General features: G+C 46.5%; 1 protein-coding gene across 1 annotated transcript in view; it reads left to right on the top strand.

Moving 5' to 3' along the window:
* TESPA1 (thymocyte expressed, positive selection associated 1) overlaps positions 1-27,618 on the top strand; it is a 523,617-nt gene that overhangs the window by 91,181 nt on the left and 404,818 nt on the right. Inside the window, exon 2 of the mRNA XM_069231034.1 lies at positions 9,704-9,808. The gene's annotated coding sequence lies outside the window, so the exon portion shown is untranslated. The remainder of the gene's footprint in view (positions 1-9,703; positions 9,809-27,618) is intronic.

The following is a 27,618-nucleotide window of genomic DNA, read 5'->3' as shown; positions in this document are numbered from 1 at the left end:
CAGGAAAAAATACTTTAAAAACTTTTAAAGAACTTTTTGAAAGTTTAGAAGTACTTTTCAGCACATTAGAAAAAAGGTGAGAAAAGAAATGCAAAACTTTTTGGTTAGGTGTACGTACACTGAACTTGTTTTGTATATTTTTCTCTTATGAAAAGTACACTGACAAAAGTGGTAAGTAGTCTCAAAGCACTTATCCCACCACTGCACAACCAATGTAGGAGGCTGGACTGGCTTGTAGTGAGTACCAAGGGGTATTTGCGCCTTGCACCAAGCCCAGTTATCCCTTATTAGTGTATAGGGTGTCTAGCAGCATAGGCTGATAGATAATGGTAGCTTAGCAGAGCAGCTTAGGCTGAACTAGGAGACGAGTGAAGCTCCTACAGTACCACTAGTGTCATATGCACAATATCATAAGAAAACACAATACACAGATATACTAAAAATAAAGGTACTTTATTTTTATGACAATATGCCAAAGTATCTCAGAGTGTACCCTCAGTATGAGGATAGCAAATATACACAAGATATATGTACACAATACCAAAATATGTAGTAATAGTATTAGAAAACAGTGCAAACAATGTATAGTTACAATAGGATACAATGGGGACACATAGGGATAGGGGCAACACAAACCATTTACTCCAAAAGTGGAATGCGAACCACGAATGGACGCCAAACCTATGTGACCTTGTAGAGGGTCCCTGGGACTGTAAGAAAACAGTTACGGTTAGAAAAATAGCCCACCCCAAGACCCTGAAAAGTGAGTGCAAAGTGCACTAAAGTTCCCCAAAGGACATAGAAGTCGTGATAGGGGAATTCTGCAGGAAAGACACAAACCAGCAATGCAACGACAATGGATTTCCAGTCGAGGGTACCTGTGGAACAAGGGGACCAAGTCCAAAAGTCACAAGCAAGTCGGAGATGGGCAGATGACAAGGAAATGCCAGCTGTGGGTGCAAAGAAGCTGCTACTGGACAGTAGAAGCTGAAGGTTCTGCAGGAACGACAAGGGCTAGAGACTTCCCCTTTGGAGGATGGATCCCCCACGCCATGGAGAGTCGTGCAGAAGTGTTTTCCTGAAGAAAAACCACCAACAAGCCTTGCTAGCTGCAAATCGTGCTGTAAGGGTTTTTGGATGCTGCTGTGGCCCAGGAGGGACCAGGATGTCGCCAATTGCGTCTGGGGACAGAGGGGGCGTCGAGAAAGACAAGGAGTCTTCTCAGCAGCAGGCAGCACCCGCAGAAGTGCCCGAAACAGGCACTACAAAGATGCGTGAAACGGTGCTCACCCGAAGTCGCACAAAGGAGTCCCACGTCGCCGGAGGACAACTTAGGAGGTCGTGCAATGCAGGTTAGAGTGCCGTGGACCCAGGCTGGACTGTGCACAAAGGATTTCCGCCGGAAGTGCACGGAGGCCGGAGTAGCTGCAAAAGTCGCGGTTCCCAGCAATGCAGTCTGGCGTGGGGAGGCAAGGACTTACCTCCACCAAACTTGGACTGAAGAGTCATTGGACTGTGGGAGTCACTTGGACAGAGTTGCTGGATTCAAGGGACCTCGCTCGTCGTGCTGAGAGGAGACCCAGGGGACCGGTGATGCAGTTCTTTGGTGCCTGCGGTTGCAGGGGGACGATTCCGTCGACCCACAGGAGATTTCTTTGGAGCTTCTAGTGCAGAGAGGAGGCAGACTACCCCCACAGCATGCACCACCAGGAAAACAGTAGAGAAGGCAGCAGGATCAGCGTTACAGAGTTGCAGTAGTCGTCTTTGGTACTTTGTTGCAGTTTTGCAGGCTTCCAGCGCGGTCAGCAGTCGATTCCTTGGCAGAAGGTGAAGAGAGAGATGCAGAGGAACTCGGATGAGCTCTTGCATTCGTTATCTAAAGAATCCCCAGAGACAGAGACCCTAAATAGCCAGAAAAGAGGGTTTGGCTACCTAGGAGAGAGGATAGGCTAGCAACACCTGAAGGAGCCTATCAGAAGGAGTCTCTGACGTCACCTGGTGGCACTGGCCACTCAGAGCAGTCCAGTGTGCCAGCAGCACCTCTGTTTCCAAGATGGCAGAGGTCTGGAGCACACTGGAGGAGCTCTGGGCACCTCCCAGGGGAGGTGCAGGTCAGGGGAGTGGTCACTCCCCTTTCCTTTGTCCAGTTTCGCGCCAGAGCAGGGCTAAGGGGTCTCTGAACCGGTGTAGACTGGCTTATGCAGAAATGGGCACCATGTGTGCCCATGAAAGCATTTCCAGAGGCTGGGGGAGGCTACTCCTCCCCTGCCTTCACACCATTTTCCAAAGGGAGAGGGTGTAACACCCTCTCTCAGAGGAAGTCCTTTGTTCTGCCATCCTAGGCCAAGCCTGGCTGGACCCCAGGAGGGCTGAAACCTGTCTGAGGGGTTGGCAGCAGCAGCAGCTGCAGTGAAACCCCAGGGAAGGCAGTTTGGCAGTACCAGGGTCTGTGCTACAGACCACTGGGATCATGGGATTGTGCCAACTATGCCAGGCTGGCATAGAGGGGGCAATTCCATGATCATAGACATGTTACATGGCCATATTCGGAGTTACCATTGTGAAGCTACATATAGGTAGTGACCTATATGTAGTGCACGCGTGTAATGGTGTCCCCGCACTCACAAAGTCCGGGGAATTGGCCCTGAACAATGTGGGGGCACCTTGGCTAGTGCCAGGGTGCCCTCACACTAAGTAACTTTGCACCTAACCTTTACCAGGTAAAGGTTAGACATATAAGTGACTTATAAGTTACTTAAGTGCAGTGTAAAATGGCTGTGAAATAACGTGGACGTTATTTCACTCAGGCTGCAATGGCAGGCCTGTGTAAGAATTGTCAGAGCTCCCTATGGGTGGCAAAAGAAATGCTGCAGCCCATAGGGATCTCCTGGAACCCCAATACCCTGGGTACCTCAGTACCATATACTAGGGAATTATAAGGGTGTTCCAGTAAGCCAATGTAAATTGGTAAAATTGGTCACTAACCTGTTAGTGACAATTTGAAAGAAATGAGAGAGCATAACCACTGAGGTTCTGGTTAGCAGAGCCTCAGTGAGACAGTTAGTCATAACATAGGTAACACATTCAGGCACACTTATGAGCACTGGGGCCCTGGCTGGCAGGGTCCCAGTGACACATGCAACTAAAACAACATACATACAGTGAAAAATGGGGGTAACATGCCAGGCAAGATGGTACTTTCCTACAATGAGTGAGAAGGCAATCAATGGTTTCTGAATCTCTAATCAAGTGCCAATGCCATAAAGTAGTAGTAGAGTGGAGTAGTGTCACAATGTAATAGAGTGTCAGAGAGAGGAGTGGCAGAGTGTCGTAGAGTGCAAAGGCATAAGTAAGAGTGAACTGGAGTAGAGTGAAGTAAAGTAACGTGAACTAGCATAGAGAAAGTTGGGTAGAGTGTTGTTGAGCATAGTACATTGTTGTATAGTGGAGTGGCATAGAGGGTTGTGCAGTGGCGTTGAGTAGAGTATCACAGATTGAAGTGGCATAGAGTGGTGTGGAGTGGCATAGAGTGGAGTAAAGTGGAATGTAGTGGCATATAGGGAGTTGTGTAGGGAGTTACAGAGTGGAGAAAGTGTTAGAGTTTAATGGAATAGAGTGTCAGAGTCTAGTATCATGGAGTATAATGTCAGAGTGAAGTGTCATAGAGTGGAGTTGGGTGGTCTAGAGTGAAGTGGCATAGAGTACAGTGGTGCAAAGTAGATTGGTGTAGAGTGTGGTGGTATAGAGTGCGTTGGTTTTGAGTAAAGTGATGTACAGTGCATTGACGAAGACTGCACTGGTTTAGCGTACAGTGCAGTAGCGTAGAGTGGTGAAGAGTAGAGGGGAGCAGAGTGGAGTGGCACAGGATAGATTGCAGTGGTTCAGAGTGATATGTCAGAGTGATGCGGTGCATGGTAGAGTGGAGTGGTGCAAGGTAGAGTAGACTGGTGTAGAGTGCAGTGGTGGAGTGCAGTGATGCAGAGTAGAGTGGCATAGAGTGTAGTGGCATATAGCACATTGGTGTAGAGTGCAGTAGAGTGGCATATAGTTGAGCGGTGCAGAGTAGAGTGCTGTGGTGCAGAGTAGAGAGGAGTATAGTTCAGTTGCAGAGTGCAGTGTTGCAGAGTAGAGTGTCATAAAGGGCAGTGCTGTTGAGTAGAGTGGCATAGAATGCATTGGTGTAGAGTGCAGTGATGTAGAGTGATGCAGAGGAGAGAAGAGTGGCTTAGAGTACAGTGGTGCAGAGTAGAATAGAGCTGCATAGAGTGCCGTGGCATAGAGTAGATTGCTGCAGAGTACAGTATAGTGGTGAAGAGTAGATTGTTGCAGAGTGGAGTATAGTGATGTAGAGTGCAGTAGCATAGAGCGGTGCAGAGCAGATTGGAGTGACACAGGGTACATTGGAGTGGTGCAGGGTAGATTAGACTGGCATAGCGTAGAGTGGAGTTGCATAGATTGCAGTGGCATAGAGGAGATGATTTCAAAGTAGAGTGAAGTGCCTACAGTGGAGTGGTGTAGAGTAGAGTAGATTAGAGTGCCGTGGTGCAGAAAAGAGTGCAGCGGGACAGAGAACAGTGGCATTGAATGCAATGGTGCAGAGTAGAGTGGCGTGGAGTTCAGTGGCAGAGTGCAATGTTGCAGATTAGAGGGTCGCCGAGTACAGTGGTGTATTGTCGAGTGGCATAGAGTGCAGCCGCCGAGAGTGCTGTGGCGCAGAGTACAGTGGCATTGAAAGCAGTGGAATAGAGTGCTGTGGTGCAGAGTAGATTGGCATAGAGTGCAGTGGCATAGAGTGCATTGGTTTTGAGTAAAGTGGTGAAGAGTTCACTGGCAGAGTGCAGAGGTGTAGTGTACAATGGTTAGAGTAGAATAGCATAGATTGCAGTGGCATAGTGTAGAGTGCTGCAGAGTAGAGTGATGTAGAGTGGAGTGGTACATTATAGATTGCAGTGCCGTAGAGTAGCACAGAGTGGAGAAAAGTGGTGTAGGGTGCAGTGGCATAGGGTAGATTGTTTCAGAGTACAGTGAAGAAAAGATAGAGAAAAGATAATATACTTCAATATGTTGAAGTATGTAACGATAACAACATAAATAATAATGCTAGGCATAACGGCCCAAAATGAAATATGGCTTCTGCCTGTTAGCCATGCTATAATCAAGCCCTTCATTATCTAGATAACAAAACATTAAACATAAATCTTAGAAAAATATACCCTTCTAATAGCTAAATTGTTGTGTGAAAAGGTAAAATCTGGGCCCAATCTCGACTTCGCTGTTTCACCAACTGGTGTGATCTTAGGCAAATAGAAATACTGTGTCTCACAGAGACTCTGATTCCTCTTTAGATCTTCCTCATTGTCTTGCATATCCTTTTGAAGGCGTCCTGCAGTGCTCCTCTTCAAGGCGGCAGCTAGTGATGCAGACAGTAATCACCCAAAACTCTTCTCTTCCTCGTGCCCTTTGTTCTTATGAGCACCCTTAATGCCCACAGCTGTAAACAGGATGTAAGGAAATGCCTCCTTGGCATGGTTACCCCCTGACTTTTTGCCTTTGCCGATGCTATGTTTTGAATTGAAAGTGTGCTGAGGCCTGCTAACCAGGCCCCAGCACCAGTGTTCTTTCCCTAACCTGTACTTTTGATTCCCCAATTGGCACACCCTGGCATCCAGATAAGTCCCTTGTAACTGGTACCTCTGGTACCAAGGGCCCTGATGCCAGGGAAGGTCTCTAAGGGCTGCAGCATGTATTATGCCACCCTAGAGACCCCTCACCCAGCACAGACACACTGCTTACCAGCTTGTGTGTGCTAGTGAGAACAAAATGAGTAAGTCGACATGGCACTCCCCTCAGGGTGCCATGCCAGCCTCTCACTGCCTATGCAGTATAGGTAAGACACCCCTCTAGCAGGCCTTACAGCCCTAAGGCAGGGTGCACTATACCATAGGTGAGGGTACCAGTGCATGAGCACTGTGCCCCTACAGTGTCTAAGCAAAACCTTAGACATTGTAAGTGCAGGGTAGCCATAAGAGTATATGGTCTGGGAGTCTGTTTTACACGAACTCCACAGCACCATAATGGCTACACTGAAAACTGGGAAGTTTGGTATCTAACTTCTCAGCACAATAAATGCACACTGATGCCAGTGTACATTTTATTGTAAAATACACCACAGAGGGCACCTTAGAGGTGCCCCCTGAAACTTAACCGACTATCTGTGTAGGCTGACTGGTTCCAGCAGCCTGCCACACTAGAGACATGTTGCTGGCCCCATAGGGAGAGTGCCGTTGTCACTCTGAGGCCAGTAACAAAGCCTGCACTGGGTGGAGATGCTAACACCTCCCCCAGGCAGGAGCTGTAACACCTGGCGGTGAGCCTCAAAGGCTCACCCCTTTGTCACAGCCCCGCAGGACACTCCAGCTAGTGGAGTTGCCCGCCCCCTCCGGCCCCGGCCCCCACTTTTGGCGGCAAGGCCGGAGAAAATAATGAGAATAACAAGGAGGAGTCACTGGCCAGTCAGGACAGCCCCTAAGGTGTCCTGAGCTGAGGTGACTCTAACTTTTAGAAATCCTCCATCTTGCAGATGGAGGATTCCCCCAATAGGATTAGGGATGTGACCCCCTCCCCTTGGGAGGAGGCACAAAGAGGGTGTACCCACCCTCAGGGCTAGTAGCCATTGGCTACTAACCCCCCAGACCTAAACACGCCCTTAAATTTAGTATTTAAGGGCTTCCCTGAACCTAAAGATTTAGATTCCTGCAACTACAAGAAGAAGGACTGCCGAGCTGACAAACCCCTGCAGAGGAAGAACAGAAGACACCAACTGCCTTGGCCCCAGACTTACCGGCCTGTCTCCTGCCTTCCAAAGAAACCTGCTCCAGCGACGCTTTCCAAGGGACCAGCGACCTCTAAATCCTCTGAGGACTGCCCTGCTTCGAAAAAGACAAGAAACTCCCGAGGACAGCGGCACTGCTCCAAAAGAACTGCAACTTTGTTACAAGGAGCAGATTTAAAGACCCCTGCAACTCCCCGCAAGAAGCGTGAGACTTGCAACACTGCACCCGGCGACCCCGACTCGACTGGTGGAGAACAACCAACTCAGGGAGGACCCTCCGGCGACTCTACGACTGTGAGTAACCAAAGTTGTCCCCCCTGAGCCCCCACAGCGACGCCTGCAGAGGGAATCCCCAGGCTCCCCCTGACCGCGCCTGTCTGAACTCCATTTCCCGACGGCTGGAAAAGACCCTGCACCCGCAGCCCCCAGCCCCTAAAGAAACGGAACTTCTGTGCAGGAGTGACCCCCAGGAGGCCCTCTCCCTTGCCCAGGTGGTGGCTACCCCGAGGAGCCCCCCCCTTGCCTGCCTGCATCGCTGAAGAGACCCCTTGGTCTCCCATTGAAAACTGAAGGAAACCCGACGCGTGTTTGCACACTGCACCCGGCCGCCCCCGCGCTGCTGAGGGTGTACTTTCTGTGCTACTTTGTGTCCCCCCCGGTGCCCTACAAAACCCCCCTGGTCTGCCCTCCGAAGACGCGGGTACTTACCTGCTGGCAGACTGGAACCGGGGCACCCCCTTCTCTCCATTATAGCCTATGTGTTTTGGGCACCTCTTTGACCTTTGCACCTGACTGGCCCTGAGCTGCTGGTGTGATAACTTTGGGGTTGCTCTGAACCCCCAACGGTGGGCTACCTTGGACCAAAAACTGAGAACTGTAAGTGACTTACTTACCTGTGAAAACTAACAATAACTTACCTCCCCCAGGAACTGTGAAAATTGCACTGTCCACTTTTAAAACAGCTTATTGTGTTTTATGACAAAAGTATTCATGCTAATGTAATGATTCAAAGTTCCTAGAGTACTTACCTGCAATACCTTCCAATCAAGCTATTACATGTGAAATTTGAACCTGTGGTTCTTAAAATAAACTAAGAAAATATATTTTTCTATAACAAAACCTATTGGCTGGATTTGTCTCTGAGTGTGTGTACCTCATTTATTGTCTATGTGTATGTACAACAAATGCTTAACACTACTCCTTGGATAAGCCTACTGCTCGACCACACTACCACAAAATAGAGCATTAGTATTATCTCTTTTTACCACTATTTTACCTCTAAGGGGAACCCTTGGACTCTGTGCATGCTATTCCTTACTTTGAAATAGCACATACAGAGCCAACTTCCTACACAGGACAAACAAAAGGGCAGAGGGCGCAGGGGGCCTCGGGACTCACCTTCATTCTGTTCCCATCAGGTTGGAGGATGGTCGGTACAGGGCTATTATAAGTAGCGCTTTTGTGCGCTAATGGCCCTCTGAATAATAGATGTAAAAGGGGAAATTATTTTGTCCCCTTGTCCCCCCCACCTTCATCCCCTGTGTCCCCCACCCTCCAAAATCTGGGGGGGATACATCCCCCGCGTCCCCCACACTTCCTACGCCCATGCCTGCTAGGGCAGAGATGGGAGTTTTGTCTAGCGGCAGCTTTGACTGGCCATAAAGTAGGGAATGGGTTAATATGCCTGCTGCAAAGAACAGAACTATATTTAATGTGGATAAGTGAGTGGGTTAGCAAAGCCAACCTTTACAAGCGCTTTAAAACAAATGAAAACAGGTGAAAGGGGGGCTATGGAGAGATGAAGGGCACAGTTGCCAGGTGGTAGTGAGGGAATCTGAGGATTTGGGGTTCTAAAAAAGTCTGTCGCACAGAGCGCCACAAGCGCTAAAGCCGGCCCTGAAGGTAAGTATAAGGCAGCTCTGTTAAATGCACAAGACCTGGGGCCAGATGTAGTAACGTAAAAATTTGCGAAGTGCAAAGTGCGAGTCCATGCGACTCGCAATTTGCACCTCGCAAATTGGTATGCAGTACGGTGTCTCAGACACCGACTGCAACTCGCTATGGGGTCGCAATGACCCACCTCATGAATATTCATGAGGTGGGTCGCAAATTGCGGCCCCATAGCGAGTATAGGCACTCGCAAACATGGAGGCCTGCTGTAGTCAGCAGACCTCCATGTTCGTGACTGCTTTCAATAAAGCAGTTTTTTTTTTTTTTAAGTGTAGCCCGTTTTCCTTAAAGGAAAACGAGCTGCACTTAAAAAAAAAAACGAAACCTTTAGTTTCGGTATTTTTTCAGGGCAGGGAGTGGTCCCTGGGACCACTCCCTGCCCTGAAAAAATTATTTTTGGGTCCATTCACAAAGTGGAAGGGGTCCCATGGGGACCCCTTCCAATTAGCGAGTGGGTTACCATCCACTTGAAGTGGATGGTAACTGCGATATGATTTGCGACCGCATACGCGGTTGCATATGGTATTGCATACCACTCAGACTCGCAAATAGGAAGGGAACACCCCTTCCTATTTGCGAGTCGGAAATGCATTTTGCGAGTCGGTTCCGACTCGCAAAATGCATTTCTGCATAGGAAACTCCGGTTTGCGACTCGCAAACGGCAATTTTTGCCGTTTGCGAGTCGCAAACTGTTTCCTACATCTGGCCCCATATTCGTTCTGAATTAGTGGACACGCAACCATGTTAACTCCACAAGGAAAATGTCAATTATAGCACAAATCACAAGAAATTCCCGGCAAAAGTATGATTAAGGAAGTCTCTGTGCTTACTTGCGTTGGGTACCTGTAAATAGCGTTGCCAAATTTGTGTCTCCTTCAATCTGTATGAGGTTTTTACTCACAATTTCTATGTTCGTTTCAGGAGACCGAGAGGCGATAAAAGAACCTCCGCTGCAGCGCCGGGGAAGAGCAGCGGTGTCCACAGAAGAGCCGCATCATGCTGCTGGGAAGGCTCGGGGAGGCGCAAGTAAGTTGCTGCGGGGAGGACCTTGGGCAGCGTGCAAGAGATACGATGCCAACTGTAGGATTTCTCGAGGCAAAGTGTATTCCAGAAGCAAGGCATGCCCTTAAGTACCAGCGCCATGCCCAGCCACCCCTACGCACACCCACATAATGCCGTCGTGATGCGCTTAGGCCTTTTAAGGTCTCCACGAAGCGTGTATATGGCATAAGAGTCTGGAACAATGGGAAGGGATCCTGGGGGCTGAGATGTGGCTTCATATCATAAATACTACAATACAATAATGAGAATCATGCACACTACAAGATCAACATTACAATAGTAAGTGTTATGCAAACTAAACCATTAATGCCCTATGAAGTCTCATGAACCTGGACTCTGGGAACTATGACAGTACCCCCCAGCAAAATGCCCTCTAACTCTATTGGTATGGGCTTTGTTTTCTCTAGTGATAGTCTATGAAAAGAACATAGCAGATATGGGTGTGCTGGAGGTGGGGCAGATTGTTTTGGACTGGAGTGGGGCAGATGAGTGGGGCTGATTGTTTTGGATTGTGGAGGGGAAGATTGGAGTGGGGTAGATTTGAGTGGGGCATATTGGAGTGTGATATATTGGTTTAGATTTGAGTGGGACCAATTATTTTAGATTAGAGCAGATTGGAGTGGAACAGCTTGTTTTGGATTGGCATGTGGCAGACTGGAGTTGGGCAGATTGTTTTGGATTGGAGTGGGGCAGATTGATGCGGATTGCTGTGGGCAGATTGTTTTGGACAACAGTGGAGCAGAGTGGAGTGAGGCAGATTGTTTTGGATTTGAGTGTGGCAGATTGGAGTGGGGCAGATTGTATTGGAATGGAGTGGGGCAGATTGTTTTGGATTGGAGAGGGGCAGATTGCTTTGGATTTGAATGGGGCAGATTTGAGTGGGGCAGATTTGAGTTGAATAGTTTTATATTAGAGTGGGCAGATTGTTTTGGAATGGAGTGGGGCAGGTTGTGTTGGATTGGAGAGGGGTTGTTTTGATTGTTTTGGATTTGAGTCAGGCAGATTTGAGTGGGACAGATAGAGTGAGGCAGATTTGCGTTCGAAATATTATTTTGAAGTGGAGCAGATTGTTTTAAATTGGAGTGGCACAGATTGTATTATTGGAGAGAGACAAACTGAAGTGGGGAAGATTGTTTTGGATTGGAATGAGGTAGATGTTTTTGGAATGGAGTGGGGCATATTGTTTTGGTTTGGAGAGGTGTAGGAAAGTACCATCTTGCCTGGAATGTTACCCCCATTTTTGCATGTATGTCAGTTTATTTTTGCCTGTCTCACTGGGATCCTGCTAGCCAGGACCCCAGTGCTCATAGTTTGTGGCCTGAATGTGTGTACCTGTGTAGTGACTAACTGTGTCACTGAGGCTCTGCTAATCAGAACCTCAGTGGTTATGTTCTCTCTGCCTTTAAAATTGTCACTATAGACTAGTGACCATTTTCACCAATTCTAATTGGCACACTGGAACACCCTTATAATTCCCTAGTATATGGTACCTAGGTACCCAGGGTATTGGGGTTCCAAGAGATACCTATGGGCTTTGGCATTTCTTTTGCCACCAATTGGGAGCTCAGACAAAACTTACACAGGACTGCCACTGCAGCCTCAGTGAAATAACGCACACGTTATTTCACAGCCATTTTAAACTGCACTTAAGTAACTTATATGTCACCTATATTTCTAACCCTCACTTAGTGAAGGTTAGGTGCAAAGCTATTAAGTGTGAGGGCACCCTTGCACTCGCAAAGGTGCCCCCACATAGTTCAGGGCAATTTTCCCAGACTTTGAGAGTGCGGGGACACAATACACGCGTCCACTACATATAGGTCAATACCTATATCTAGCTTCACAATGGTAACTCCGAATATGGCCATGTAACATGTCTAAGATCATGGAGTTGTCCCCCCATGCCAAATCTGGTATTAGGGTGCCAATCCCATGCCTCCCCGGGGCTCCACCATGGACCTCAGGTACTGCCAAACCAGCTCTCTGGGGATTTCTCTGCAGCTACCGCTGCTGCCAAACCACAGACAGGGTTCTGCCCTCCTGGGGTCTGGGCAGCCCAATCCCAGGGAGGCAGAACAAAGAATTGTCTCTGAGAGAGGGTGTTACACCCTCTCCCTTTGGAAATAGGTGTTAAGGGCTGGTGAGGAGTAGCCTCCCCCAGCCTCTGGAAATGGTTTGAAGGGCACAGATGGTGTCCTCCTTGCATAAGCCAGTCTACACCTGTTCAGGGAACCCCCAGTCCCTACTCTGGCAGGAAACTGGACAAAGGAAAGGGGAGTGACTAGTCCCCTGTTCAACACCACCCCAAGGGTGGTACCGAGAGCTCCTCCTGTGTGTCCCAGACCTCTGCCATCTTGAATCCAGAGGTGTGAGGGCACAATGGAGGCCTCTGAGTGGCCAGTGCCAGCAGGTGCCGTCATAGACCCCTCCTGATAGGTGCTTACCTGACTAGGTGGCCAATCCTCCTCTGAGGGCTATTTAGGGTCGCTCCTGTGGGCTTTTCCTCAGATAACGACTTGCAAGAATTCACCAGAGTTCCTCTGCATCTCCCTCTTCGACTTCTGCCAAGGATCCACCGCTGACTGCTCCAGGACGCCTGCAAAACTGCAACAAAGTAGCAAGAAGACTACCAGCGACATTGTAGCGCCTGGTGGTGAATGCTTTAGGGGCTGTCTGCCTTCACCCTGCACTGGAAGCCATGAAGAAATCTCCAGTGGGTTGACGAAATCTTCCCCTTGCTCCAGCAGGCACCAAACTACAGCATCACCGGTCCTCTGGTACCCCTCTCATCCTGATGAGCGTGGCCCCTGGAACACAGGTGGTGGACCCAAGTGACCCAGACTGTCCAGTGGTCTAACTGTCCAAATTTGGAGGAGGGAAGTCTTTGCCTCCCCTGTCCAGACAGTAATCCTGTGTACTGTGTGAACTGCGGCTGCTAGGGCTTGTGTGCACTTTTGCAAGGAATCCTTTGTGCACAGCCTAGCCCAGGTCTCCAGCACTCCGTCCTGCATTTCTCAGCTTGCTGAGTTGACCACCGGCTTTGTGGGACCCTCTTTTGTAGTGTTGAGACGACCGCAGTGCTCAGTTATCTTGAACCCGTTTTCAAGTACTTCTGCGGGTGCCGCCTTCTAGTGCATGGGCTCTCTGTTGCTGAGGGCCCCCTCTGTCGCCTCTTTCAAGTGGCGACCTCCTGGTCCTTCCTGGGCCCAGGCAGCACCCTTTTCCTTCCACCATGACCTTTGCAGCTAGCAAGGCTTGTTTGTGGTCTTTCTCCAAGGAAACAACGCTGCATCCTCTAGCACTTCGTGGGACATCTTCTGCCCAAAGGAGAAGTTCCTAGCACCTTTCATTGTTGCCGAATCTTCAACTTCTTCTATCCAGAGGCAGCCATTTTGCACCTTTATCTGGGGTTTAGTGGGCTCCTGCGCCCCCCGGACACTTTCACGACACTTGGTCTCCTTCCTTTGTAGGTCTTCAGGTCCAGGAATCCGTCTTCAGTACTTTGCAGTCTGTTGTGGTCTTTGCAGAATTTCCCATCACGACTTTAGTGTGTTTCTGGGGAAGTTATATCACTTTACTCCTACTTTTTAGGGTCTTGGGGTGGGGTATCTTGGACACCCTTAGTGTTTTCTTACTCTCCCAGTGACCCTCTACATACTACACTAGGCCAGGGGTCCCTAAGTGGTTCGCATTCCACTTTCTTAGTATATGGTTTGTGTTGCCCCTAGGCCTATTGCATCGTATTGTATTCTACAGTGTTTGCCCTACTTTTCTAACTGTTTACTTACCTGATTTTGGTTTGTGTGCATATTTTGTGTATTTTACTCACCTCCTAAGGGAGTATATCCTCTGAGATATTTTTGGCATATTGTCACTAAAATAAAGTACCTTTATTTTTAGTAACTCTGAGTATTGTGAATCTTATGATATAGTACCTATATGATATAAGTGGTATAGTAGGAGATTTGCATGTCTCCTAGTTCAGCCTAAGCTGCTCTGCTATAGCTACCTCTATCAGCCTAAGCTGCTAGAACAATACTAATATACTAATAAGGGATAACTAGATTTGGCACAAGGTGTAAGTACCATTAGGTACCCACTATAAGCCAGGCCAGCCTCCTACAAGAGGGGCAGATTGTTTTGGAATTGAGTTGGGCAGATCTGAGTGGGACATACTGAGTGGGGCAGATTTGAGTTGGATAGATTGTTTTAGATTAGAGTGGGGCAGATTGTTTTAGATTGCAGTGGGGCAGAATGTTTTGGAATGGAATGGGGCAGATTGTTTTGGACTGGAGTGAGGTAGTTTGGAGTGGGAAGGAATGTTTTGGATTGGATGCGGCAGATTGGAGTGGGGTCGATTGTTTTGGATTGGAGTGGGGAGATTGTGTGGTATTGAGTGGGGCAGATTGTTTTGGATTTGATTGGGGCAGAATGTTTTGGATTGGAGTGGGGCAGATTGTTTTGGTTTGAAGTTGTGCAGATTGGAGAGTGGCATATTGATTTGTATTGGAGTGAGGCAGATTGTTTTGGATTAAAGTGGGGCTGGTTGGGATGGGGCACGTTGTTTTGGATTTGAGTGGGGCAGAATGTTCTGGATTAAAGTGGTGTAGTTTGTTTTTATTAGAGTGGAGCACAGGTTTTTGGTTTGAAGTAATGCAGATTGTTTTTATTGGAGTGGGGTAGAGTGTTAAGAACTCGAGTGGGGCAGATGGTTTTGGATTGGAATGGGGCAGATTTGAGCAGGAATGATTGAGTGGGGCAGATTTGAGTTGGATAGATTGTTTCAGATTGGAGTGGGGCAGATTGTTTTAGATTAGAGTGGGGAAGATTGTTTTGGATTGGTGTTGGACAGTTTGGAGTGTGGCAGAGTGCTTTGGCCTCGAGTGGGGCAGAATGTTTTGGATTGGAGTGGTGCTGCTTGTTTTTATTAGAGTTGGGCTGATTGTTTTAGATCGAGTGGGACAGATCGTTTTGGATTGGAGCAGAATGTTCTGAATTGGAGTGGGGCAGAATGTTGTGGTTGCTGTGGGGCAGATTGTTTTGGATAAGAGTGGAGCAGATTGGAGTGGGGCAGATTGATTTAAATTGGAGTGGGAGAGATTGTGTTGGATTTTGTGTAGCAGATTGGAATGGGGCGGACTGTTTTGGATTGGAGCGTGGCAAATTGTTTTGGATTGGAATGGGGCAGATTGGTGTGTGGCAGATTGTTTTGGGTTGGAGTGGGGTAAATTCTTTCCAATGGAGTGGGGCAGATTGTTTTAGATTGGAGTGGGGGAGAAAGTTTTTATTGGAGTGGGGAATTTTGTTTTGGATTGTAGTGGGGCAGCTTGCTGTGGATTGTAGAGGGCAGATTGCTTTGGACAACAGTGGAGCAGATTGGAGTGTGGCAGATTGTTTTGGATTAGAGTGAGGAAGATTGTTTTGGATTTGAATGTGGCATATTGGAGTGAGGCATATTGTTTTGGAATGGGGTGGGGCAGATTGTTTTGAATTGGAGAGTGGGAATTGCTTTGGATTTGAGTGGGGCAGATTTGAGTGGAACAGGTTGAGTGGGGCAGATTTGAGTTGAATAGTTTTAGATTGGAGTGGGACAGGTTGTTTTGGAATGGAGTGGGGAAGATTATTTGGGGTTTTGAGAGGGGTAGATTGTTTTGGATTTGAGTGAGGTAGATTTGTGTTTGAAAGATTATTATTTTGGACTGGGGCAGATTGCTTTGAATTGGAGTGGCACAGATTGTATTATTGGAGGGAGACAGACTGAAAGAAGCAAATTGTTTTGGATTGGAATAGGGAAGATTAAAATGAGGTAGATTGTTTTAGATTGGAATGGGGCAGATTGCTTTGGATTGTCATGGGGCAGATCAAATTGAGGTAGATTGTTTTGGACTGGAGTGAGGGCAAATTGTTTTGGAGTGGAGTTGTGCAAAATGTTTTAATTGGAGTGGGGCAGACTGACTTGGAATGAAGTTGGGCAGATCCTTTTTGATTTGATTGGGGCAGAATGTTTTCGGTTGGAGTGGGGCACGTTGTTGTTGATTGCAGTGGGGGAGATTGTGTTGGATAAGAGTGGAGCAGATTGGAATGTGCAGATTGTTTTGGATTAGAGTGGGGTGGCTTGCTTTGGTTTGGCATTGGGCAGATTGGAGTGTGGCAGGTGTTTGTGGGTGGAGTGGATTGTTTTGGATTGGAGCAGATTAGAGTGGGCAAATTATTTTGGATTGGAATGGGGCAGATTGTTTTGGTATGGTGTGGGGTAGATTGTTTTTTATTGGCATGTGGCACATTGTAGTGTTGCAGATTGTTTTGGGAAGTAGTGGTAGAGATTGTGCTTATTGGAGTGGGGCAGAATGTTGTTGATGAGAGTGGGGCAGATTGTTTTGGATTGCAGAGAAGCATATTGTTTTAGATTTCAGTGTGACAGAGGTGAGTGGAACAGAGTGAGTGGGGCAGATATGAGTCGGATGGATTGTTTTAGATTGGAGCAGGCAGATTGTTTTAGATTAGAGAGGGACGGATTGGCTTGTGGCAGATTGCAGTTGTGCAGATTGGAGTGGGCAGGTTGTTTTAGACTGGACTGAAGCATATTGGAGTTGGGGAAATGTTTTGGATTGGAATGGGGATTACTGGAGTGGGGCAGATTGTTTTCGATTGGAGAGGGGCAGATTGTTTTGGAATGGAGTGGGCTATATTGCTTTTTATTAGCATGTGGCACATTGGAGTGTTGCAGATTCTTTGGAATTTGTGTGGGGCAGATTGTTTTAGACTGGAAAGGGGCAGATTGTTTTGGATTGTATTAGGGCAGATTGATTCAGATTAGGGTGGGGCATATTGTTTTAGATTAGAGTGGGGCAGATTCTTTTAGATTAGAGTGGAGCAGTATTGTTTTAGATTGGCCTGGGGCAGAGTAAAGTGGGGCAGATTGTTTTGGATTGGAGTGAGGAGAGTGTTCTGTATTGGATTTGTGGGGATTGTTTTTATTGGAGTGGGAAGATTGTTTTTGATTGAATTGGGGCAGATTGTTTTAGACTGGAATGGGGAGGATTGTTTTAGATTGGCGTGGAGCAGATTATTTTGGATCAGAGTGGAGTAGATTGGAATGGGGCAGAATGTTTTGGATTGGAGAGGGGCAGATTGTTTTGGATTAGAGTTGGGCAGATTGTTTTGGTTTCGAGTGGTGTAAACTGGAGTGGGTCAGAGTTTTTGGGATTGGAGTGGGACAGATTGTTTTGGATGTGAGTGGAGCAGTTTGGAAAGGGGCAGATTGTTTTGGATTGGAGTGGGCAGAATGTATTGGATTGGAGTGGTGCAGATTGTTTTTATTGGATTGGGGCAGATTATTTTGGATAGGATTGGGGCAGATTCTGTTGGGGTTGGAGTGGGAAGAATGTGTTGAATATGATTGGGGCAGATTGTTGTTGACTGGAGTGGGGCAGATTGTTTTGGATTGGAGCATATTAGAGTGGGCAAATTGTTTTGGACTGGAGTGGGGCAGATTGTTTTTGTGTGGAGTGGGGTAGATTGCTTTGTGTTGAGGTAGGGCAGATCGGAGTGCATCAGATTTGTCTGGAATGGATTGGGGCAGATTGTTTTGGAATGGAGTGGTGCAGACTGTCTTTATTAGAGTAAAACAGATTGTTTTGAATTGGAGTGGGGCAGATTGTTTTGGATTGGAGAGATGGGCAGATTGGTTTGGATTTGAGTGGGTCAGATAGAAGTGAGGCAGACTGGAGTGAGGCAGATTGAGTGTGGCAGCGTTGAATGGTATAGATTGTTTTGGATTGGAATGGGGCAGATTGTGTTGGATGGGTTTAGGCAGATTGGAGTGGGGTAGATTGGTTTGGATTGGAGTGGGGCAGATTGTTTCGGTATGAAGTAGGGTAGATTGTTTTTGATTGGCATGTGGCCGATTGGAATGCCGCAGATTGTTTTGAATAGAAGGGGTGCTGACTGATGTTATTTTTAGTGGGGCAGATTGTTTTGATTTGGAGCGGGGCAGATTGGAGTGAGGCAGATTGTTTTGGACTGGAGAGGGGCAGATTGCATGGATTGGAGTGGGGCAGATTGTTTTGGATTGGAGAGGGCAGATTGTTTTGCAATGGAGTGGGGCAGATTTGAGTGGAACAGATTGAGTGGGGCAGATTTGAGTTGAATAGTTTTAGATTGGAGAGGGTCAGATTGTTTTGGAATGGAGAGGGGCATATTGGTTTGGATTGGAGAGGGCTGGATTGTTTGGGATTTGAGTGGAGCAGATTTAAGTGGGACAGATTGAGTGGGGCAGATTTGAGTTTTGAATTGGAGTGGCACAGATTGTTTTATTGGGGTGAGACAGATTTTTTAAATTTGAAATGGGGCAGATTGTTTTGGACTGGAATGGGGCAGATTAGAGTGGGGTAGATTGTTTTAGATTAGAGTAGGGAGGATTGTTTTAGATTGGAATGGGGCAGATTGTTTTGGATTGGTGTGGGATCGATTAAACTGTAGCAGATTGTTTTGGATTGGAGTAGGGCAGATTGTTTTGGAGTTGAGTTGTGCAATATTTGCAGTGGGGCAAACTGTTTTGGAATGAAGTGGGGCAGATTGTTTTGGATTTGATTGGGGCAGAATGTTTTTGTTTTGACTGGAGTGGGGCAGATTGTTGTTGATTGCAGTGGGGGATATTGTTTTGGATAAGAGTGGAGCAGACTAAATTGGGGAAGATTGTTTTGTATTGGAGTAGCTCAAATTGGAGCGTGGCAGATTGTTTTGGATTGGAGTGTGGCAGGTCGTTGTGGATTGGAGTGGTGGGGTAGAATATTTTGGGACTGAGTGGTAGAGGTTGTGCTTATTGGAGTGGGGCAGAATGTTCTGGATGGGAGTGGGGCAGATTGTTTTGGATTAGAGAGAGGCAGATTGTTTTGGATTTGAGTAGGACAGAGTTGTGTGGGACAGACTGAGTGGGGCAGATTTGAGTTGGATAGATTGTTTTAGATTGGAGCAGGCAGACTGTTTTAGAATAGAGTGGGGCAGATTGGTTTGTACGGGCTTGTGGCAGATTGGAGTTTGACAGATTGTTTTGGGTTTGAGTAGGGCAGATTGTTTTGAATTGGAGTGGGGCAGATTGCTGTTGTGCAGATTGGAGTGGGATAGGTTGTTTTGGATTGGAGTGAGGCATATTGGAGTTGGAAAATTGTTTTGCATTGGAGTGGGATAGATTGTTTTGGATTGGAGAGGGCAGATTGTTCTGTTTGGAGTAGTGCAGATTGGAGTGGGGCATATTGATTTGGATTGGAGCAGATTGTTTTGGATTTGCATGGGGCAGGTTGGAATGGGGCAGATTGTTTTGGATTTGAGTGGGGCATAAAGTTTTGGATTGGCAGGGTGCACATTGTTTTTATTGGAGTGGGGCAGATTGTTTTGGATTGGAGTGGTGCTAAATGTTTTTTATTTTACTGGGGCAGGTTGTTGTGGATTGAAGTGGGGCAGATTGTTTTGTATTGGAGTTGGGCAGATTTTTTGGATTGGAGTGGGGCAGATGTTTTTTGATTGAAGTGGGGCAGATTGTTTTGATTTTACATGGGGTAGACTGGAGTGTAGCAGATTATTTGGATTGAAGTGGGGCCGATTGTATTGGAAGGGAGCGGAGCAGATTGTTTTTGATTGGCGTGTGGCAGATTGGAGTGTTGCAGATTGTTCTGAATTGGAGTGGTGCAGATTCGTCTTTTGGAGTGGGACAGATTGTTTAGTTTTGGAGTGGGGCAAATTGTTTGGAATGGAAAGGGACAGATTGTTTTGGATTGGAGTGGGGCAGATTGTTGTAGATTAGAGTGAGGCAGATTGTTTTAGATTAGAGTAGGACAGATTATTTTGGATTTTCGTGGGGCAGATTGAAGCTGGGTAGATTTTTTCTATTGAAGTGGGGCATATTGTTTTGGATTTGAGTGGCACAGATTGGAGTGGGGCAGATTGTTGTGGATTTCTAGTGGGTCAGATTGTTTTGGATTGGAGTGGGGCACATTGTTTTTGTTTGAGTGATGCAGAATGGGGTGGGTAGATTTGAGTGGGGCAGAATGTTTTGGATTGGAGTGGTGCAGATTGTTTTTACTGGAGTGGGGCTGAATATTTTGAATTGGAATGGGGCAGTTTGTTGTGGATTGGATTGGGGCAGATTGATTTGTATTGGAGTGCAGCAGATCGTAGTAGTATAGATTGCTTTGGATCGGAGTGTGGCATATTGTTTTGGATTGGAGTGGGGCACACTGTTTTGGATTGGAGTGGGGAAGGCTGTTTTGGTTTAGAGTGGTGCAGATTGGAGTGTGGCATATTGATTTGTTTGGGAGTGGTGCAGATTGTTTTACATTTGAGTGTGGCATATTAGAATGGGGCAGATATTTTTGGATTCGAATGAGGCAGAATATTTTGTAGTGGAGTCGTTCATGTAGTTTTTATTAGAGTGAGGAAGATTGTTTTGGATTGGAGTGGGGCAGATTGTTTAGGATTTGAGTGGGGCAGAATTTTTTTAATTGGAGTAGGGCTGATTGTTTTGGTTGGAGTAGAGCAGATTGAACTGGGGCAGATTGTTTTGGATCAGAGTGGGACAGATAAATTTGGTTGACACAGAACAGATTGGAGTGTGGCATATTATTTTAGAATGGAGTGGTGCAGATTATTTTTATTGGAGTGGGGCAGATTGGTTTGGATTAGACTGGAGCAGATTGTTTTGGATTAGAGAAGGGCATATTTATTTGGGTTTGAGTGGGACAGATTTGAGTGGGATAGGTTGTTTTAGATTGAATTTTATAAAATAGTTTTAGATTAAAGTGTGGCAGTTTGTTTTGATTGGCTTGTGGCATGGTGAATGTGAGAATGAATCAATGGGCTGATAAATAGATTGATGAGTACAAGAATGAGTGACTGACTGCATGCATGATGAGTTACTGAGTGCGTAGACAAATTGATGAGCCAGACTCATAAACATTGCCTCAGTGCTTCTTTTCTTTGTTGTTAATTATTCTCTCTTTGTGCCACTTCTTTGGACATAACATTCTTTACCTTCTTACCTCACTCTGCTGTTTCTCTGTCCCTCTTGCTATTCTGCCCCGCCTTTCCTCACTAACTTCCACTCAGGATGGAGAAGCACTTTGTAAATTAAATGAATAAAAAGAAGTCAAATAGTTTGATATCCATTGCATTAAGAACTTTAAGAGGGTTAAAACAGCTAACCCATTGTATGACACAGATGTAATGGTTAAGTCTATGGCGGTGCCACTCAGGCGCCATGGACGTAACCATTAAGTCTGTGTACCCGACGTTCCCCCTGAGGACTGCCCCGATCCCCCAGGTCAGGGTTGGAAGGGGAACCGCTTCCCCTTCCTACCTTGCCCCACCCAGCCCACCCTGGCATCTGATGACGTCAGCGCACGCGATCACGCGTTGACCTCATCAGAGGTCTGCCCCAAATGGATCGGAAGAGAAATTCTTTTGCATTTCTCTTCCGATCACTGCAGGGGCGAGAAACGCATGAAAGGAGAGGAAACATAATATAATTAATCCTATCTCTGCCCCCAGGGGAGGAAGAGAACCCCTAGACAACAGGGACATTTTTTTTTTGTTTATTTTATTTTTTTATATGTGGGGGGCCAAATTATTTTGGGCTATTCCTGCCGAAACTACTAGACACCAGGACATTTTTTTTTTTTTATACATACGCATAAGGGGAGCGGCCCCTCGGGCAAGGGCTGCTGTCCGGGGGGGGGAACAGTTTTAGGCAATTTCTGCCCCCCCCGTGGGCAGATCGGTCTACTATAATTAGGCCGATCTGCCCCCGGGGGGGCAGAAACCTCTAGACACCAGGGATATATATATTTTTTTATTTACTTTGTGTTTTTATGTATGGGGAGCGAACCCTTAGGCAAGGGTCACTCCCCTGCGGGGCAAATTGTATTTAGGCAATTTCTGCCCCCCTTAGGGGCAGATCGGCCTATTTTTGTGAGGCCAATCTGCCCCAAACCACTAGACACCAGGGATTGGTGTGTGTGTATGTGTGTGTTTTGTTTGGGGGTAGCCCCTTGGGCAAGGGTCGCTCCCTATAGGGGCACATTACTGTTGGCAATATCTGCCGCCCTTGGGGGCAGATTGGCCTATTTTTTGGAAGGTCCATCTGCCCCCAAGGGGGGGGCAGAAAGCCCATCAGGGAAGATTTGTTTTCCAAAATAAGAGGGTGGGGATATGGCCATGACCCCACCCCAAATAAATGGGGCCAAAACTATTCTGCCCAGCAGTGGGCAGATTAGGCAATTACTCCCAATCCACACCCCAAGGGGGCAGAAAGTCTATTAGATGCTAGGGAATAAAAAAAAAAAATAGTGGGGTGGTGACTACCAACCAGTATGGGCCTGGTTATGCCCCATCCAAAAAAGAAGCTGTTAACAGTCTTCCAGCTCTCCTAAAACATCACGGCAAGCAAGAGGACATTTGATTATTTGGGGTTTTGGTTTTACATTTGGGCCATGACAGCTTGGCTAACTCGCAAAATCGTCCCACTTGGAATGGTGAGGGCTGCACTTTTTGGACTTTGGGACGCTGCCATGTAGAAAAATCCACAAGACCTAGACACATCTGAAAAACTACACATCTGGTTGATTCCAGGGTGGTGTGCTTCACATGCACCTGCACCATTTTCTTACCCACAATGCCCTGCAAACTTCCAACTTTGCTGGAAGTTACACATTTTTCCCACATTTTTGTGATGGAACCTTGCGGAATCTGCAGGAATCCACAAAATTCTTACCACCCATCATTGTCTCATCTATACCAATAACAATTCTGCTGCACTTGTCAGCCTAAAAATGTTTTTTTTCATACTGCCCTTTTGGACCCGCATTGGTTCCCCCTCAATTTTGACATGTTTTTGGCTCTTCCCTGTCACAGGCACTTGGCCCACCTACACAAGTGAGGTATAATTTTTACTGGGAGACTCAGGGGAACGTTGGGTGGTAGGAAATTTGTCCCGGTGCAGTGATGCCACACAGAAATGTGGGAAAAATTTGATTTTTTAGCTAACTTTGAGGTGAGGATTCTGGGTAAGAAAACATTGGGGGATCCACGCAAGTCACACCTCCCTGGACTCCCTCGGGTGTCTAGTTTTCAGAAATGTCTGGGTTTGGTAGGTTTCCCTAGATGGTTACTGAGCCCAAGACCAAAAACGCAGGTGACCCCCGCAAAAACAGGTTGTTTTGTATTTGATGTGTCCAGATAGTATTTTGGGGCATTTCCTGTCGCTAGCTCTAGGCCTACCCACACAAGTGAGGTACCATTTTTATCGCGAGACTTGGGGGAACGCTGGGTGGAATAAAATTTGTGGCTCCTCCCAGATTCCAAATCTTTCTGTCACCGAAATGAGAGGAAAAAAATTTTTTGGGGCCAATTTATGAGGTTTGTAAAGGATTCTGGGTAACAGAACCTGGTGAGAGCCCCACAAGCCACCCCATCTTGGATTTTCCTAGGTGTCTAGTTTTAAAAAATGCACAGGTTTGGTAGGTTTCCCTAAGTGCTGGCTGAGCTAGAGTCCAAAATCCACAGCTAGGCACTTAGCAAAAAACAGCTCAGTTTTCTTTGGGAAAATGTGATGTGTCCACGTTGGGTTTTGGGGCATTTCCTGTTGAGTGCTCTAGGCATACCCACACAAGTGAAGTACCATTTTTATCCGGAGACTTGGGGGAAAGCATGGTGTAAGGAAATTTGGGCCTCCTCTCAGATTCCAGAACTTTCTGTCACCGAATTGGGAGGAAAAATTGTTTTTTTGGCCAAATTTTGAGGTTTGCAAAGGATTCTGGGTAACATAACCTGGTGAGAGCCCCACAAGTCACCCCTTCTTGGATTCCCATAGGTGTCTAGTTTTAAAAAATGTGCAGGTTTAGTGGGTTTACCTAGGTGCCGGCTGAGCTAGATGCCAAAATCCACAGCTAGGCACTTTGTAAAAAACGCTTCAGATTTCAATGTAAAACTGTGATGTGTCCATGTTGCATTTCCTGTCTCGATCATTAGGGCTACCCATACAAGTGAGGTACCATTTTTATTGGGAGACTTAAGTGAACCCAAAATAGCAAAACACGTGTTATTGTCCCTTGTTTTTCTCTAAATTTTTTCCTTCCAAATGTAAGACAGTGTGTAAAAAAGACGTCTATTTAGGAAATGCCCTGTAATGCACATGCTAGTATAGGCATCCCGGGATTCAGAGATGTGCAAATAACCACTACTTCTCAACACCTTATTTTGTGCCCATTTTGGAAATACAAAGGTTTTATTGGTACATATTTTTCAATCTTTATATTTCATCAAATGAATTCCTGTATACTCGATATAGAATGAAAACCCATTGCAAGGTGCAGTTCATTTATTGGCTCTGGGAATCTAGGGTTCTTGATGAACCTACATCACGGGAAGCGCAAGGAGGTCCCGGGAGGCGTGTCGAGGGCAGGAGCCCTTTAAATTTCTAATAGCGCTCCCGCCGTCGCGGGAAGCGCAAGGAGGTCCCGGGAGGCGTGTCGAGGGCAGGAGCCCTTTAAATTTCTAATAGCGCTCCCGCCGTCGCGGGAAGCGCAAGGAGGTCCCAGGAGGCGTGTCGAGGACAGGAGCCCTTTAAATTTCTAATAGCGCTCCCGCCGTCGCGGGAAGCGCAAGGAGGTCCCGGGAGGCGTGTCGAGGGCAGGAGCCCTTTAAATTTCTAATAGCGCTCCCGCCGTCGCGGGACGCGCGCGGGACGCGCCCGGGCGAAGAATAGATGTCCTTGCCCATCATTGCCAGGAAGAGGCAGGGCAGGGCCACCCCCCTGACATTCATCTAAAGTTGCATGGACATGCCAATCTACACGTATGGCTGCCTGAAGGTACTGTGTTGATATTTACTCCTAAATAGGTCCTTTTACAGAGGGCCTTTGGACCGTATTCTCCACTTATTGTTGCAACGCTTTTTCCATTACCCGATAAATATTGGAGTGGGGTCAGGCTGGGCCTCTGCCTTCTTATACTTGGCAAGAGGTCTGCTTATATTTATAGTGGAAAACATATAGCTATCGTTCTCATATGTGAAGATAACTGTACTAAATAGGTCTATCCCTACCAGCCCTTCTCCTACTCTCCTTAATAATTACATATTGGGGACTGGTTCACAGAGCCGAAGCACTATTTAGGCAGTTTAATCTATGGGAAAACGCAAGGCATCAGAACCCCCAAGGGGAAAGGTGAATTCTGTAAAAAAACTTAGGAATGCGGGTGAGAACTGCACAATAGCTGAAATAGACGATCTTATCGAGGAGGTAGAGTCACTACTATGTAGTAGGACCACTATTCGGGAGGGTCCCGATAAAAAGATTAACTCCTATTACACGAAGAAAATCGAACCAGTGGAAGATAAAACGTTAGAGATCGTTTTCCAGCAAGAGGGGGAGGTACCATCCGATGTCAGGACTGACAGCCCTAGGGTTGCTGCAACTCGATCCATACACCTATGCACCATTGATAATACTAGGAAGAAGGGCCATATCCAGGAGTGCGAAGCTAGGTGCTCCAATAAATATGCAGTCCTGGCAGAACTCGATAGTAGTAACATACAGAATGCACAAGAGGGGGAATCCGTGGATGAGTTACACCCATTTATCCCAACTGTACAGCTAGATAGTGAAAGGACCACTCCTCTCAATTCAGAACCAGGGAACCCTCTAAAATATAAAACAAGATCTATAGCAGACCTTTATGATCTAATCACCGGATTAATCCAGGAAGTTAGGGACTTGAAACTTGAAGTAAGAACCTTAACAGATATTGTGGAAAAGGAGGGGGGTAGGGGTACCTATAGAGCCCAATGCGAAAGGGAGTCCCCCCCCATATCACTCCATCTACAAGGTAGACCCACATATCCTCAAAATTTGATTACTAACCCTAATCTTACCCCAGCTATAGCTAAGATTGTACAACAACCACAGGGATGCATGATAGGGGTCAATGTGGAACATATTGGTTCACGCAATTTCCAGAGAAGAAATGCTAGTAATTTATGCCAAGGAACAGGGAAACCACAAAGAGATCCCCGTTTGGTAAAAGGACCCCAAAAAGGAAATTTGGAACTTACTCTGAACCCCTATCCCCAAGTGTCTAATGATTATAACAAAAACACTATAGGGAATCCATACTCTGAGGAGGATAGGTTTCCTACTAGAACCAATGTTGTTCATCTGTTAAATGTTCCAAAATTGCCCTTAAATAGCAGAGAAGATGAGGACTCCTTAAAAAACAAGCTTATACATTGGATTAGGGCCAAAAGACACTGTTTATCCATAATTCGATCAGATATTAGGGGGGTAGAAAGAATCCCTGGAGAGAAGGGGCAACTTGACGTTATTGCATTAACACTCAAGGATGGAAGATTAACCAGAGGTTTGATTGACATGGAACAGAGAACCCCCGCCCCTAATTTCAATGCCATGAGGTTTAGTTCGGATCCATTAATTACCAAACTTCGAGTTCAAAGGCATAAACTCAATCACAATGAGGGACTGCAAAAGAGAAATGATGATTCAAACCTTGAAAGAGTAGATTGACTAATCCAGATAGATCAGGCACAAGTGGAACCCAATGGGGACCCAATAGTAGGGGAGCCCCATGAAGGGAATGATCTTCATGCTATAGGGGCAGGGAGCGTAGCGGAGCTCTTGCATGGTAGGAAAGATCTAACAACCTATCCGAGCCATACTTTCAATGCCACAAGCCTAAACGGAAGGGGTCCTATCACCATGATCTCATGGAATGTAGCTGGCTTAAAAAATAAGCTTATAGACCTCGAATGGCAGGACTATATTGATCGACACCATGTCTGTCTCTTCCAAGAGACGTGGCTTAAAGATCCACCGTATAAAGTAGGATATAAAACCTACTTTATTAGTGCAACTTCAGCTGCCAGAGGGAGACCGTCTGGGGGGTTGGTTGTATGGGCGAAAATCTCATTAAATGTTGAGATACGCATGCAAGCCACTGAGTCGGAGGACATCTTATGGTTGATAATGGGAAAAAAAAAAATAAGATAATAACCCACTTGTTCAATGTATATATAAGACCTAGAAAGTCAAACGTGGAGTCTCCTGAAATAACTCTACTAGGTGACCTGCTCAAAAAAATTCCAGTAGGTGAGACAATTATGATAGGGGGTGACCTTAATTGTAATTATGAACCTATAACTGGATTCGAACATTTAGCAGAAGAGGAAGATCGAAAGAGAACAATTCCTTACCTAACAATAGAAAAAACTGTCCCAGGCACAGTGGCCGCATTGCATATCATGGGCCTTACATTAAACCATGGACTGAGGGCATGCAATGGCAGAGTGGGTGAAGGCGGCCTTAATCTGGTTACTTTCCAGAGAGGCAACTCAACTTCAAAAATAGATTACATTCTGCATAGTATAAATACATGGGGAAGACTAGCGACCTTTAAAATTGATAAAAGAAGGGATAGCGATCACTTCCTGCTAATAATTGAATTCAGGGCCCACTTCTTAGATTTGGACTCAAAATATATAGAACATAAGGTGGAGTTACAACCCACCCTCAGTAACAACAGAAGGGTTGTAAAATGGCCAGCAATACTAGGCAATCAGGTCACTATGATAAATATTTACAACATATTTTCTGATCTCTTGGAGCCTTATGCAGAAAATAAACCTAGTGACATTCCTATTACGGCTATCCACCATTCATTGAGCACTATGTTAAGACCCGTCCTGACCAAACAGCCACAGAATAAGCA

The sequence above is a fragment of the Pleurodeles waltl genome, chromosome 4_2 (assembly GCF_031143425.1).
Source record: "Pleurodeles waltl isolate 20211129_DDA chromosome 4_2, aPleWal1.hap1.20221129, whole genome shotgun sequence".
Classification (NCBI taxonomy): Eukaryota; Metazoa; Chordata; class Amphibia; order Caudata; family Salamandridae; genus Pleurodeles; species Pleurodeles waltl.
Note: the sequence above shows the minus strand (reverse complement) of the source record. Positions and strands in the feature narration are given on the sequence as shown.